Raw genomic sequence first — 15,626 nt, forward strand, 5'->3', positions numbered from 1 at the left:
ATTATTTCTACGAATAAGCAGTTCATCATAAAAGTCGGTGATGGGAGGACTTGATTTTTTTTTAATTATTATTAAATATTGTATCTTACTTTTGTGATCAACTTAATTTTTGTAGAAATAAATAACTAAATATTCTTAAAATTGAATAATATTCTCTTACTTTAATTTTGTTCTGTAATGATATTCAACACTTTTATATTTGTAAATGACGATAAATATATATATGATCACTCAATTTCTAATATTGGATTATCTTAGTCGTAACACGTTTCTAATATGTAAAAAGAAAAAAAATAATACCAGGAACATCTTTTTCGAAATATTAAGTGGATACGAATCTTATACCATAGTAACATTTTTGTAGCTCATAATTCAATGTATGTAATTATAAATAATCATCTAATATTTTTTGCGGTGATTGAGGTTGGCAGGAAATAATGTGCGAGGCACGTTTATAGAGAATAATACTATATTAAAAGCACGAAGAGCCTTAGAAATGTTAATTGAACTTTTTGCCCTTCATTAAAAGACTTCGCAATAGACAAAATTGTCATTTACTATTTTCCTAATATTTAAAAATTTAAAATCATCAACTATATAAGAAGTCCAAAATATTTGAGAGTCCGAAAGCAATTAAGATTTTAACATATATAACTCCTTTCCTATTTGAACTATAATACCTTGTCATGTAACATAATTGTACCTTCCATGTTACTTTTCCTAATAAATCGATTAATATTTTCAAAATTGTGGCATACGGACCACAACACAATTGTGTCCAAATATTACTATTATATATAAGGGAGGATCTAAAAATTTTGTAGTCTTCACATAATTTTTTTTATCCATTTTACCCCTAATTGAAGGTTTAATTACCTTATAAGCTCTCACCTATTTTGGTAAATTTGAATAATTATGTGGGCTAATTAAATTCTAGGAGGGATGATGTGGAAGGGTGATAGCGACGACACAAAATATTCTTAATTCAACCAAATTAAAAATTGATCCAAAAGTTTATTGTCTTTCTTTTATGTGGAAATGATTAAATTTGTTTCAATTTTTTCTTTCTATAAAATTTATTACGGACAAGTAAAAAAGTTATTGTTACACCTCGGAAAATTTTCCGTTGGTACGCAAGTAAATGAACTAATGATGTGTGCGAGGAGTGCGAGTGTATAATGTTTCATGGGAAATGTATGTAAAGGGATGCGGATGATTAGGATGAAAAGTCGAGAAATGAGAAAAAATTGAAAGTTGGCAAAACTGCCCAGTGGTCGTATATTGCAAAATACGGACTGTAAAGTGCAATACGGTCCGTAAACTGGCAGACGTAAACTGCCATGCAAAGGCTTCAGCTTTCTGCCAGTGGTCGTAAAGTGCAAATACGGACCGTAAACTGGTATACGGTCCGTAAACTGCCAGGTCGTAAACTGGCATGCCAAACTTCAACTTTCTGCCAGCTGAGGAAAAGGTATAATACGACCTGGTGGACGAACCGTAAAGTGATTTACGACCCGTAAACCATGGTTGTAAATCACCATGCATGCAGGCCAAAGTCTCTGGTCCTGCTTAAGCTTAAAGACGACCACGAGGGACGGTCCGTAAAGTGGAATACAGACCGTAAACCTCCATGGACGACCACTGTTCACCCAACACAGATTTTCCAATTCATTAAATATGAGGATCAAGACTTATTTCATTTCATTACAACATTACACCACTTCTCTCTAAAACTTCTCTCTACATTTATTATATGAGTTTTCAAGGATTATAAGCCATCAATAACATTAAGACAAGTGAATCAAGGGTAAGGGAATCATCAAGGATCATCCAAGTCAAGAAATCCAAATGGAGAAAAACTAGGGTTTTGCTCAAAGAAGAGTATTATCAACCAAAGCTTGTTCCTACAACTTCTAAGGTAAGATTCATGATTTTTACAAGATGTTTAAGGTATTGGAGAATTAAAATACATGGATTGTAGAAAATGTGGTCAACTAGGTCATGAAAGATGAATAGTGACATTTTGAGAAATAATTTGAATTGAGTTATGAATGTTGTTGTGTTGTGATATGAATGTGTCATAAATGGTATTAAGATCATGAACTGAACACTTTAGACGAATGGACGAAGATGGGTGTTATGACCATGAATGTGGATGAATTAGAGGCAAATTGAGGAATCTAGATAATGCGGATAATGTGAATGACTAATGGCCATTGTTATGATATTAATGAAGGTATAAACGCTAGCATTGGAAGGGAACGTGCAAGTGTAGAATAGTTCGACGGAAAGGTATGTAAGGCTAACCCTTCTTTCATAAGGCATGGTTCTTGGCCAAATTCCTAATTCCTCTATATGAGTATGTTGTCTTCACATGGTTGGCATTCCGACCTCATAAGCTCACGACCCTTGATATGTACTATGATTATACTATGTTCCTCGCATGACGAGTAAGTCCATAATGTAGATGTAACGATAATGATGAGGATAGTAATGATGATGAGAGTAAAATGAGATTAGAGATGCTTACGAGCTATGAGATATGTATATGTATGCCTATGAAGGGCTATGATAAGACTCTGAGCTTATGATGCCGGGCAAGACTATATGTATATGACTATGTATAGAGTATGTATACGATTACGAAACGCGCGCACACCTCTACAGATGGTACGGATAACCCTGATGCCTTGGTAGGGCCAGGTATGCATGATCTTGAGCCTTGGTTGGCCAAGTATATATATAAAACACCGATCCTATAAGGTCGGGTATGCTATGTAAATGCTATGTATATGAAATGACTATGTATATAATATGAATATGAATGTGATAAGACTATGTATAAAAATACGAATAAGGACATGTATACGAATATGAGCACAAGTATGGTACGAGTATTATTATGGGATACGAACGACGATGTATGCAAGTAAGCGACATGATGATGATGATATTACTGTCTCCCCTCATATGCCATTTTCATATGATATCTATTATGCTTCTATATTGATGTTGATCATGCTTTACATACTCAGTACATTCTTCGTACTGACGTCCTTTTGTTTGTGGACGCTGCGTCATGCCCGCAGGTGCACAGGAAGACAGACTTGATCCATAGCTGCTTATTCAGAGATTGCATAGCAAAGCTCCATTTCTTTCGGAGCCGTAGCTTTTGGGTACTTATTCTTTTGTGTATATAATTATGGGCATAGCGGGGTCCTGTCCCGCTCATACGATATGTCATACTCTTAGAGGCTCGTAGTCATGTGTATGTGGGTAGAGATGTTCGGCCATGTCGGCCCATGTTTTGTATATCTTTTGTTAGCTACGTCGGCCTTGTACTTATGATGTGGCACAAATGCCTATGATATGTTAAATGATGACGGTCGTTTAATGGGATCAACATGATTAACAATAAGGAAAGCACGAATTGACTTATGGTTCACCTAGATGTTATGTTATGTACGATAAGGGGGTGCTCGGGTGGTGTAGCACCGGGTGCTCGTCGCGGCCCCTAGCCGGGTCGTGACAAAAGTGGTATCAGAGCAGTTCAGTCCTAGGATGTGTCTACGAGCCGTGTCTAGTATAGTCTTGGTTATGGGTGTGTTGCGCGCCACACTTATAAACAAGAAGCTGCGGACATTTTAGGAATATATGACCTTCTTTTCTTCTTAAGAATCGTGCGATAGAGCTATGATGTAAGAAATTCTTGTTCCTAAATCGTGTGTTGTGTATTTCAGAGATGCCTAAAAAGAAAAAGGCTACAGCAGCCCAAAAGGGCAAGACGGTGGCAGAGAAGCGGGCTGAAAGAGCACCGCCACCGGTAGTAGAGGAAGATGAGTCCCAGAGTGCGGCTCAATCTAAGTCCTCCCAGACAGTGCCTATTACTGAGGAGCACGTGGGAGCCTCAGCCCCAGCTCCAGCTCCTCCACCGAATGCTTCGGGCGAAGACGTGAGAGAGGCCATTAATTTGTTGACTCAGTTGGTCGCGGCCCAGACTCAGAGGCCAAGCGCAGGGCAAGGCGACAGGGCCGTTAGTGCAATGGCCCGTGACTTCATTGCTTTGAAACCCCTGGAATTCTTTGGGTCGAAACTGGAGGAGGATCCCCAGGACTTTATTGATGGTATGCTAAGGACGCTCCGGTTGATACATGCTTCAGACACCGAATCGGTGGAGCTAGCGTCATATAGATTGAGGGATGTCTCAATCCAGTGGTATACAGTATGGATGGCTTCGCGGGGAGCCAATGCACCTCCGCCGGTATGGCAAGAGTTTGTCGACGCTTTTCTCCGTCACTACATGCCTCCAGAAGTTCGGCGAGCTAGGGCCGATAAATTCTTGAATTTGAGGCAAGGTAACATGAGTGCTACAGAGTATAGTCTCCGCTTTTACTCTTTGGCCAGGTATGCTTCGGCCATGGTAGCGGATATGGGCGATCGGGTGCACCGGTTTGTGAAAGGCCTAGGGCCACACTTGATGGATAAATGCTTAACTGCGTCCCTTCGAGATGGCATGGATATTGCATGCATTCAGGCACATGCTCAGGAATTAGAGGAACACCTACAGCAGCGGAGAAATGAACGTGAGCAAGATAGGGGACATAGCAAGAGAGCTAGACCTTTAGGTTCGAGGAGCGAGTCCAGGGGTGGACACAGACAGCAGCTTCCCAGCCATTCAGGCTATTCTATGACCAGTCCACCTCCACGGTTTTCAGGCCAGGGCCTTGATAGATCTGCTCGTTCAGGGCCGAGTCCGAGTTATACAGGACCTCAGATCAGAGGTGATTTGGGCCAGTCAAGGCCACCTGTACCACCGTGTTCCCAGTGTGGGAAGATGCATCGGGGTCGATGCCAATTTGGTTCAGATGATTGCTATTCATGTGGTCGGCCAGGCCATATTATGCGTGATTGCCCCTGAGTGCATGGTAGAGGTAGGACCCAGCCATCAGGGTCGGTAGCCGGATCTTCGGCATCTGTACGCCCTACGGGGCCAGGTTCATATGCGCCAGCTGGCCATGGTAGAGGCAGAGGGAGAGCTCCCAGTACTAGCGGTTCTCAGCACCGTATTTATGCTTTGGATGGACGCCAAGATCTTGAGTCTTTTCCTGACGTGGTCACAAGTATATTATCGGTATTCTCTCATGATGTATATGCTTTGATTGATCCGGGCTCCACATTATCATATGTTACTCCATATATTACGGGTCGATTTATAATTGAGTCGGAGTCTATCAAGCCTTTTGAGGTGTCTACACCCGTGGGTGAATCGGTGATAGCTAGCCGAGTATATAGAGATTGTGTAGTCGTGATATGTGACCACCGTACTATAGCTGACTTGCATGAACTAAAGATGGTAGATTTTGATGTCATTATGGGCATGGATTGGTTGGCTTCTTTCTACGCCAATGTTGATTGTAGAATGAAAATGGTTCGCTTCCAGTTTCCGGGAGAACCAGTCTTAGAATGGAAAGGAAATACGGCGTCACCAAAGGGTAGGTTTATTTCCTATCTAAAGGCAAGGAAGATGATCACGAAAGGGTGCATTTATCACCTAGTACGAGTTCGAGATGTAGAAGCTGAGTCGCCGACTCTTTAGTCAGTTCCGGTAGTGAACGAATTTCCGGATGTGTTCCCGGAAGAGCTTCCAGGCCTTCCTCCCGAACGAGAGATTGATTTTGCGATTGATGTGTTGCCAGACACTAAACCCATATCTATTCCTCCCTATAGGATGGCACCCGCAGAGTTGAAAGAGTTGAAGGAGCAATTGAAAGACTTGCTTGAAAAAGGCTTCATTAGGCCTAGTTCATCCCCGTGGGGAACACCCGTATTGTTCATCCGGAAGAAGGATGGCTCCTTGAGAATGTGCATCGATTATCGGCAATTGAATAAAGTGACAATTAAGAACAAGTATCCCCTCCCGAGGATTAATGATTTATTTGATCAATTGCAAGGTGCCAAGTGGTTTTCAAAGATTGATTTGAGGTCCGGGTATCACCAAGTAAGAGTTAGGGAGAAAGATATCCCTAAGACAGCTTTCAGAACAAGATATGGCCATTTCGAGTTCCGAGTAATGTCGTTTGGGCTAACTAATCACCGGCAGTGTTTATGGACTTAATGAACAATGTATTCAGGTCTTTTCTGGATTTATTCGTGATTGTATTCATCCTAGTGTATTCTAGATCTGAGGCAGAACATGTGGATCATTTGCGAATTGTCCTTGGAGTTCTTCGAGCTCGAGAGTTATTCGCGAAGTTTTCCAAATGCAAGTTTTGGTTGAACTCAGTGGCATTTCTGGGCCACATTGTTGCAGCTGACGGTATTCGAGTGGATAGCCAAAAGATTGAGGCAGTGAAGACTTGGCCAAGGCCCACGACCCCTACGGAGGTTCGTAGCTTTTTGGGCTTAGCAGGTTATTACAGAAGATTTGTTGAGGGTTTCTCTTCTATTTCTGCACCGCTCACCAAGTTGACTCAGAAGTCAGCTAAGTTTCAATGGACAGATGCCTGCGAGCGTACTTTCCAAGAGTTGAAAGACCGACTGACTTCAGCCCCAGTCTTGACACTTCCAGAGGGATTGGAAGGATATGTTATTTATTGTGATGCTTCAGGTGTCGGGCTAGGCTGTGTATTGATGCAAAATGGTAAGGTGATTGCGTATGCTTCTAGACAATTACGGAAATATGAGCAGAATTATCCTACCTATGACTTAGAATTGGCCGCGGTGGTCCATGCTTTAAAGATATGGAGACATTACTTATATGGTGTCCACGTGGATATTTATACAGATCATAAGATTCTCCAGTACATCTTCAAGCAGAAAGAGTTGAATTTGCGGCAACGACGATGGCTAGAGTTGCTAAAAGACTATGATGTTGAAATCCTGTACCACCCCGGAAAGGCAAATGTTGTGGCTGATGCTCTTAGCCGTAGGTCGATGGGAAGTCTAGGTGATGTACGACCAGAAAAGAAAGAGATGACCCGTGATCTTCAGCAGTTAGCTAGCCTAGGAGTCCGAGTGGTGGACTCAAGTAGCAGCGGAGCTACTATTCAGAATTCAGCAGTTTCATCGTTAGTAGCGGAAGTAAAAGAGCGACAATATGAGGATCCCATGCTAATGCAGTACAGAGATACACTCCCTCAGAAGGAGGAGTCATCATTTGACATTTCGGAAGACGGAGTTCTCCGATGTCGAGGCAGGTTATGTGTTCCCGAGGTGGCAGGTCTACGCCATCAGATTTTGAGAGAAGCTCATTGTTCCCGTTACTCCGTTCACCCTGGAGCGACGAAAATGTATCATGATCTTAAGACTATATATTGGTGGCATGGGATGAAGAAAGACGTAGCGGAATTCGTAGCTCAGTGTCCTAATTGCCAACAAGTGAAGATAGAACACCAAAAGCCGGGTGGCTTATTGCAAGCTATAGAAATCCCAACTTGGAAGTGGGAAGGGATTAATATGGATTTCATTACAGGGTTACCCCGTTCTCGACGTAAATATGATTTTATATGGGTGATCGTGGATAGACTCACAAAGTCAGCGCATTTCTTACCGGTCAGAACGACCTATATGGCAGAAGATTATGCCAAGCTTTATCTTAAAGAGATAGTGAGACTCCATGGCGTTCCGGTATCTATTATCTCCGATAGAGGAACTCAGTTTACAGCCAAGTTTTAGGGGTCTTTCCAAGAAGGTTTAGGGACCCAAGTGCGCCTAAGCACGGCATTTCACCCACAGACCGATGGGCAAGCTGAACGTACTATTCAGACTCTTGAAGATATGTTGCGGGCATGTATGATAGACTTTGGAGGAAATTGGGATGACCTTTTGCCACTCATTGAGTTTGCTTACAATAACAATTACCATTCTAGCATTCAAATGACACCGTATGAGGCTCTATATGGGCGAAAGTGTAGATCCCCAATTGGGTGGTTTGAAACCGGAGAAGCTAAGTTGATAGGGCCAGACTTGGTCCAGCAAGCAATAGAAAAATTTAAGCTCATACAAGATCGGTTGCTAGCGGCTCAAAGTCGTCAGAAGTCCTATGCGGATAATCGTCGAAGAGATTTAGAGTTCGAAGTGAAAGATTGAGTATTCTTGAAAGTGTCGCCGATGAAGGGCGTGATGAGATTTGGCAAAAAGGGGAAGCTCAGTCCCCGGTATATTGGGCCATACGAAATTGTGCGCAAAATAGGCAAAGTGGCCTATGAGCTAGATCTACCTCCAGATTTGGAGTCAGTCCATCCAGTATTCCATGACTCGATGCTTCGGAAGTGTGTTGGAGATCCTACGAGGATCGTCCCAGTGAATGATATTCAAGTGACAGAAAAGTTAACTTATGATGAAATACCCATTGCCATATTAGATAGGCAAGTACGGAGGCTTAGAAACAAAGAATTGGCCTCAATTAAAGTTCTGTGGAGAAATAACAATCGAGAGGAAATGACATGGGAAGCGGAAGATAATATGCGATCCAAATACCCACATTTATTTCAGCCCTTGGAAGAAGTCCAAGATAAGACGTCAAAATCATAAGGTTTGCATGTTTTCCCTTTTATACATTCAGGTCGTGTGTGGCCAATTTTCTAGTGCTATTGTATTATTGCCCTGTGAGGCATTTTTATTGTGGGTTGTTGTGACAGAGTGGTAGTGCCACATTACAGAGGAAACTCTGGCGAAATTTTTATAGAATCCCCCAAGCCTTTAACATTCGAGGACGAATGTTCCTAAGGGGGGTAGAATGTTACACCTCGGAAAATTTTCCGTTGGTACGCAAGTAAATGAACTAATGATGTGTGCGAGGAGTGCGAGTGTATAATGTTTCATGGGAAATGTATGTAAAGGGATGTGGATGATTAGGATGAAAAGTCGAGAAATGAGAAAAAATTGAAAGTTGGCAAAACTGCCCAGTGGTCGTATATTGCAAAATACGGACCGTAAAGTGCAATACGGTCCGTAAACTGGCAGACGTAAACTGCCATGCAAAGGCTTCAGCTTTCTGCCAGTGGTCGTAAAGTGCAAATACGGACCGTAAACTGGTATACGGTCCGTAAACTGCCAGGTCGTAAACTGGCATGCCAAACTTCAACTTTCTGCCAGCTGAGGAAAAGGTATAATACGACCTGGTGGACGGACCGTAAAGTGATTTACGACCCGTAAACCATGGTCGTAAATCACCATGCATGCAGGCCAAAGTCTCTGGTCCTGCTTAAGCTTAAAGACGACCACGAGGGACGGTCCGTAAAGTGGAATACAGACCGTAAACCTCCATGGACGACCACTGTTCACCCAACACAGATTTTCCAATTCATTAAATATGAGGATCAAGACTTATTTCATTTCATTACAACATTACACCACTTCTCTCTAAAACTTCTCTCTACATTTATTATATGAGGTTTCAAGGATTATAAGCCATCAATAACATTAAGACAAGTGAATCAAGGGTAAGGGAATCATCAAGGATCATCCAAGTCAAGAAATCCAAATGGAGAAAAACTAGGGTTTTGCTCAAAGAAGAGTATTATCAACCAAAGCTTGTTCCTACAACTTCTAAGGTAAGATTCATGATTTTTACAAGATGTTTAAGGTATTGGAGAATTAAAATACATGGATTGTAGAAAATGTGGTCAACTAGGTCATGAAAGATAAATAGTGACATTTTGAGAAATAGTTTGAATTGAGTTATGAATGTTGTTGTGTTGTGATATGAATGTGTCATAAATGGTATTAAGATCATGAACTGAACACTTTAGACGAATGGACGAAGATGGGTGTTATGACCATGAATATGGATGAATTAGAGGCAAATTGAGGAATCTAGATAATGCGGATAATGTGAATGACTAATGGCCATTGTTATGATATTAATGAAGGTATAAACGCTAGCATTGGAAGGGAACGTGCAAGTGTAGAATAGTTCGACGGAAAGGTATGTAAGGCTAACCCTTCTTTCATAATGCATGGTTCTTGGCCAAATTCCTAATTCCTCTAGATGAGTATGTTGTCTTCACATGGTTGGCATTCCGAGCTCATAAGCTCACGACCCTTGATATGTACTATGATTATACTATGTTCCTCGCATGACGAGTATGTCCATAATGTAGATGTAACGATAATGATGAGGATAGTAATGATGATAAGAGTAAAATGAGATTAGAGATGCTTACGAGCTATGAGATATGTATATGTATGCCTATGAAGGGCTATGATAAGACTCCGAGCTTATGATGCCGGGCAAGACTATATGTATATGACTATGTATAGAGTATGTATACGATTATGAAACGCGCGCACACCTCTGTAGATGGTACGGATAACCCTGATGCCTTGGTAGGGCCAGGTATGCATGATCTTGAGCCTTGGTTGGCCAAGTATATATATAAAACACCGATCCTATAAGGTCGGGTATGCTATGTAAATGCTATGTATATGAAATGACTATGTATATAATATGAATATGAATGTGATAAGACTATGTATAAGAATACGAATAAGGACATGTATACGAATATGAGCACAAGTATGGTACGAGTATTATTATGGGATACGAACGACGATGTATGCAAGTAAGCGACATGATGATGCTGATATTACTGTCTCCCCTCCTATGCCATTTTCATATGATATCTATTATGCTTCTATATTGATGTTGATCATGCTTTACATACTCAGTACATTCTTCGTACTGACGTCCTTTTGTTTGTGGACGTTGCGTCATGCCCGCAGGTGCACAGGAAGACAGACTTGATCCATAGCTGCTTATTCAGAGATTGCATAGCAGAGCTCCATTTCTTTCGGAGCCGTAGCTTTTGGGTACTTATTCTTTTGTGTATATAATTATGGGCATAGCGGGGTCCTGTCCCGCTCATACGATATGTCATACTCTTAGAGGCTCGTAGTCATGTGTATGTGGGTAGAGATGTTCGGCCATGTCGGCCCATGTTTTGTATATCTTTTGTTAGCCACGTTGGCCTTGTACTTATGATGTGGCACAGATGCCTATGATATGTTAAATGATGACGGTCGTCTAATGGGATCAACATGATTAACGATAAGGAAAGCACGAATTGACTTATGGTTCACCTAGATGTTATGTTATGTACGATAAGGGGGTGCTCGGGTGGGGTAGCACCGGGTGCTCGTCGCGGCCCCTAGCCGGGTCGTGACAGTTATATACCTTAATACACTCTTAATTATCAATTTAAAATTATTTTTCATATATAGCTAAAATTGTTTGAAAAAAGTAATTAAAGAAATATTGTAGCTCTCCAAAGTAATTAAAGAAATATTGTTGTAATAATAATAATAATAATAATAATAATAATAATAATAATAATAATAATAATAATAATAATAATAATTGAAAACGAGAGTAATCATTTTCACATTTTTTTGATATTGAAATGTTTTACAAAAGATGAGATAATCAATGTTTTATATAATTAAGGACAAATAGTTAGATCAACTTGAAACACTAAAACTACATACACGTTTAAGAATTATAACAGTTCATTAAGAAAAACAAACTACAATATTTTTAAAGAAAAGGAAAGATTAAAGCAAGAAAAACAAATAATTTCATTAACTTTCCAATTGTTTTTTGTATGGTTTAATCTGAAGAAACATCTAAAGTATTTCGCTGTATCAAGACTTTTAATTATTTAATTTTAAATGCTATCTTTATTTATAAGTTAACTTCATTGATGTCATTATACAACAATTTGTACCATTAAATATTTTTTTTATAATACTTGAATAACGTAATTATTTTTTTCTTCCAAAAAATGGGTTAGCCAATATATGTTTAATGAAAAAATTAAGTTGAAATCTAACGTAAGGTAAAACCCAATTTGGATCAGTAAAGATTTCTTAAAAAGTGTAGTAAAATAAAAGGGAGAAAAGCTTTGATGCATGCATTAATTTGTATGAAAATAAAAAGGAAGTCTACATATACTCTAAAAAATATTGTCTTTTTAACTTACAATTTTTTTTATATAATTAAATATCTTAGAAACATTGAAAAATTGTCAACCTACCTTTACAATTGATATGATGATACAAAAACAACACAAAAAACAAGAATAGGAAAAAAAACATTAAAAAAAAAATTTGCAAATTTTAATTTAAATATAGCTTGGCGCACGGGCCAAACGACACTAGTATGTATATAGGTTCGTATGCTTCTCTCCCTTAACATTTCAAATGTTTTTATTAGTTACCATTTCATTGTGAAGGAAAGTTAACACTTTCCTCAAAGAAAGTTATAAGACCAGTAATTTAACAAAAATATGTAGCCTATTTTGGTAAGAATTGTACTTAAAGTGGAAAAAAGAATTTGAAGTAATTATTCACGACATCTTTAATGTCAAGATTTCAAAAGGATGCTACGGAAACTATTTACTCAAATTATTATTTCCCTAATATATATATATATATATATTTTTTTTATTTGAAATTATTTAGTACTTTAAAACCCTTTTAGGTTTAGGAGTCCTTTTTATTTGTCATTAAATTAGTTAACCATCAACACGCTTAAACGGCTCAAACCTTGATATCCCTCTACGTTCATGAGTATTATTTCATCGTTATAAAATCATTAAAGTCCGAAAGCCATAACGATCTCTCATGAATAAGAATTCTTATAACCACCCCTTACCATTATAAAAACGTTAAATGTGCCTAGCTATTTGGCACTGGATTATGCTACTCATCTGCTATTTTAGCTTTGAATTTTGTATTGATTTGCAATTCCATTCACAATCTTTTACTTTTTTTTGGCAGAAAAAATGCTAAGAAGGACTTTTTCTATGGCTATTCTGGAGCGGAAGAAAGCTGTGAATAGGCTCATCATAGACGAGGCGGTCAACGATGATAACTCCATTATCATCTTATACTCTGCTACTATGGAGAAACTTTTTTTCGTGGAGAGACAATTCTCATCAAGGTTTTCAATTTAATCTTCTAACTAAATTCCTCTATATAGTACTTATTGTGGTTTTTTTTTTTTGGATAAATATTTACAAAATTTATGATCATTATTTAGTAATATTTTGATGATAAATTTCTAGGGTTTCAATTTGGACTATCTTATCGCGTAGCGTTTGAATTATTTGATGGCGTAGCGTTTAAACTATTTAATGGCTTATTTGTTGTTTGCTTAGGTTCTCTGTAACTATTTTGTTGTTTTTAAGCGTGTAAAGTCACATAAACCTCTTGCCGGGTAAGTTTCAAACTATCAGATAGTTTACATAATAAACTTCATAATTGTTTGTATACTTATCGCATATTTTAGTATTTATTGTTGGTATTGTATACGGGTAAAACCGAGGATACAGACATGCTCGGTTTCCCGATGTTATGGTTGTGCTCGGGTACGTCCCGACCAGGTCATCGAGAAGGAGGCGTCGAATTCGATTGGGGACCAGGCGTTACAGGAAGGGCGGTTAGCTGCCATAAGAAGAAGACCGAAATATCCGCCCTCAACCGGATATTTCGGCGATGATCTCGGCAACAGCTGTCACCATATTTTTTCCTTTGTTTTAGAATTGTATTAGGGTTAGGACTCCTCTAATATATAAAGAGGAGGTTCTCATCCATTGGGGGGGGGGGGGTTGGCAACAGAAAGAAAGAGTTCATATCAAAAGCAAAAGAATTACTTGCATTCACAACCATTTTTGTTCTTGAGTTCGTTTCCATTATCCATCGTGTACGTATTCAGCATAGGGTATCAACCTCGGTTTCCATACCCGAGGCCGGACTTAATTAACATTTGGTCAGATCTGCTTACTTATTCACTTATTGGTTTCCCTTGTAATCTAATATCAAATTGAATTTAGCCACATATCTTTGACATCACGCATAAATTTAATTGTTCTCTATTTTAAGGTTAAACAGTTTGGCGCCCTCTGTGGGGCCCTAGATAGTAGTGGCGGTTCAATACAACATTCTGGTTACACTGGGTATTCTTCACTTGTTCTTTAAGGTTTGATTTCAGGTATACCAGAATGTCGGATTCCCATTCTGTCAACTTCCAAGTGGAACCAAGCTATCACGAGCACGACGACGGGAACGTACCAAACAACAACGTGCCCCCCGTTAATCCTGTTCAAGTCGGATCATTGGTGGGCAACATACCGGCCGGCGAGAATAATGGAGTCATGCTGCAACAGCTCCAAAACCAGTTAGGCATGGCTATGGCGTAGTTGCAGGCCCAGCAAGAGATTATAGCACAATTGCAAAACCGGGGTCAGGCACCCGATATTGCCCCATCAGAACAGACCCAGGATACGGGAGAAAGACGCGTCCCATGGGGTAACGAGAACCACCCCGGGCAAAGCAGCGAATTGATAAGAATGCTCGAAGAATTGACTAAACGGGTCGAGTCCGGTGAAAAAAAGATAAAGGCGAACGACAAAAAGGTGGAGAACTACAACTCGAGGGTCTATTAGATTCCAGGGGCTCCACCAGTGTTGAAGGGACCGGATTCGAAAAAATTTGTTCAAATGCCATTTTCGCCGAGTGCGGCACCGATGAAAATCCCTAAGGGATTTCGCATGCCTGATATCCCGAAGTACAATGCGACAACAGACCCATATGAACATGTGACTGCGTATACGTGCGCTATTAAGGACAATGATCTCGCCGATGACGAAAGGGAATCAGTGCTACTTAAGAAATTTAGGGAGACTCTGTCAAAGGGGGCTATGATTTGGTATCATAACTTGCCCAAGCATTCGATTGATTCATTTGCCATGCTCGCTGATGCTTTCGTTAAGGCCCATGCCGGGGCCATCAAGGTCGAAACTCGAAAATCGAACTTGTTCAACGTTAAGCAACGAGATAACGAGACCCTCCGCGAGTTTGTGGCTCGATTTCAAATGGAGTGCGTGAACTTACCTCCAGTTACTGACGATTGAGCCGTTCAGGCTTTCACCCAGGGGCTCAATTCAAGGAGCTCGATCACATCTATGGAGCTAAAACAAAACCTGATAGAATACCCGGCGATCGCCTGGACTGATGTACACAACAGGTATCAGTCGAAGATCAGGGTCGGAGATGATAAGATTTTGAGGGCTGCTTCAGTATCATGGCATTCCGGTAAAGGGAGTGATCGCTCGAGGAGAGTAGTAGATCGGGATTCCAGATCATTATATGACATGTACTAGCCTTACCCACTCGATCGAATGGGGAACGGGCGCAACAACGAATCAGGCAAGAATTATAGGAGGAACGATCGAAGGAATGATCAAGGCCAAAATAGCCGTGGTTTGATAAACAGAAATGTTGTCGATAGAGCCCCGGGAAACAGAGAAACTCCAAGGTTATTCGAGTACAACTTTTGCGTCGATGTAGCAACCATAGTGGCGACCGTTATCCGAAACAAAGAAACAAGACATCTAAGGCCAATCCAATCTGATCCATAGAAGCGGGATAAAAGTCTTATTTGTAAGTATCATCATACTCACGGCCATCAAACCGAGGATTGTCGGCAGCTGAGAGAGGAGGTCACCCGTCTGTTCAATTTGGGACATCTTCGAGAATTTCTAAGTGAACGAGAAAAAACCCATTTTAAAAACCTGGACTCCAACAAGCAGGATAGGCCGAAAGAGCCTCAGCGGGTGATACAC

This window comes from Lycium barbarum, chromosome 9 (assembly GCF_019175385.1).
Source record: "Lycium barbarum isolate Lr01 chromosome 9, ASM1917538v2, whole genome shotgun sequence".
Taxonomy (NCBI): domain Eukaryota; kingdom Viridiplantae; phylum Streptophyta; class Magnoliopsida; order Solanales; family Solanaceae; genus Lycium; species Lycium barbarum.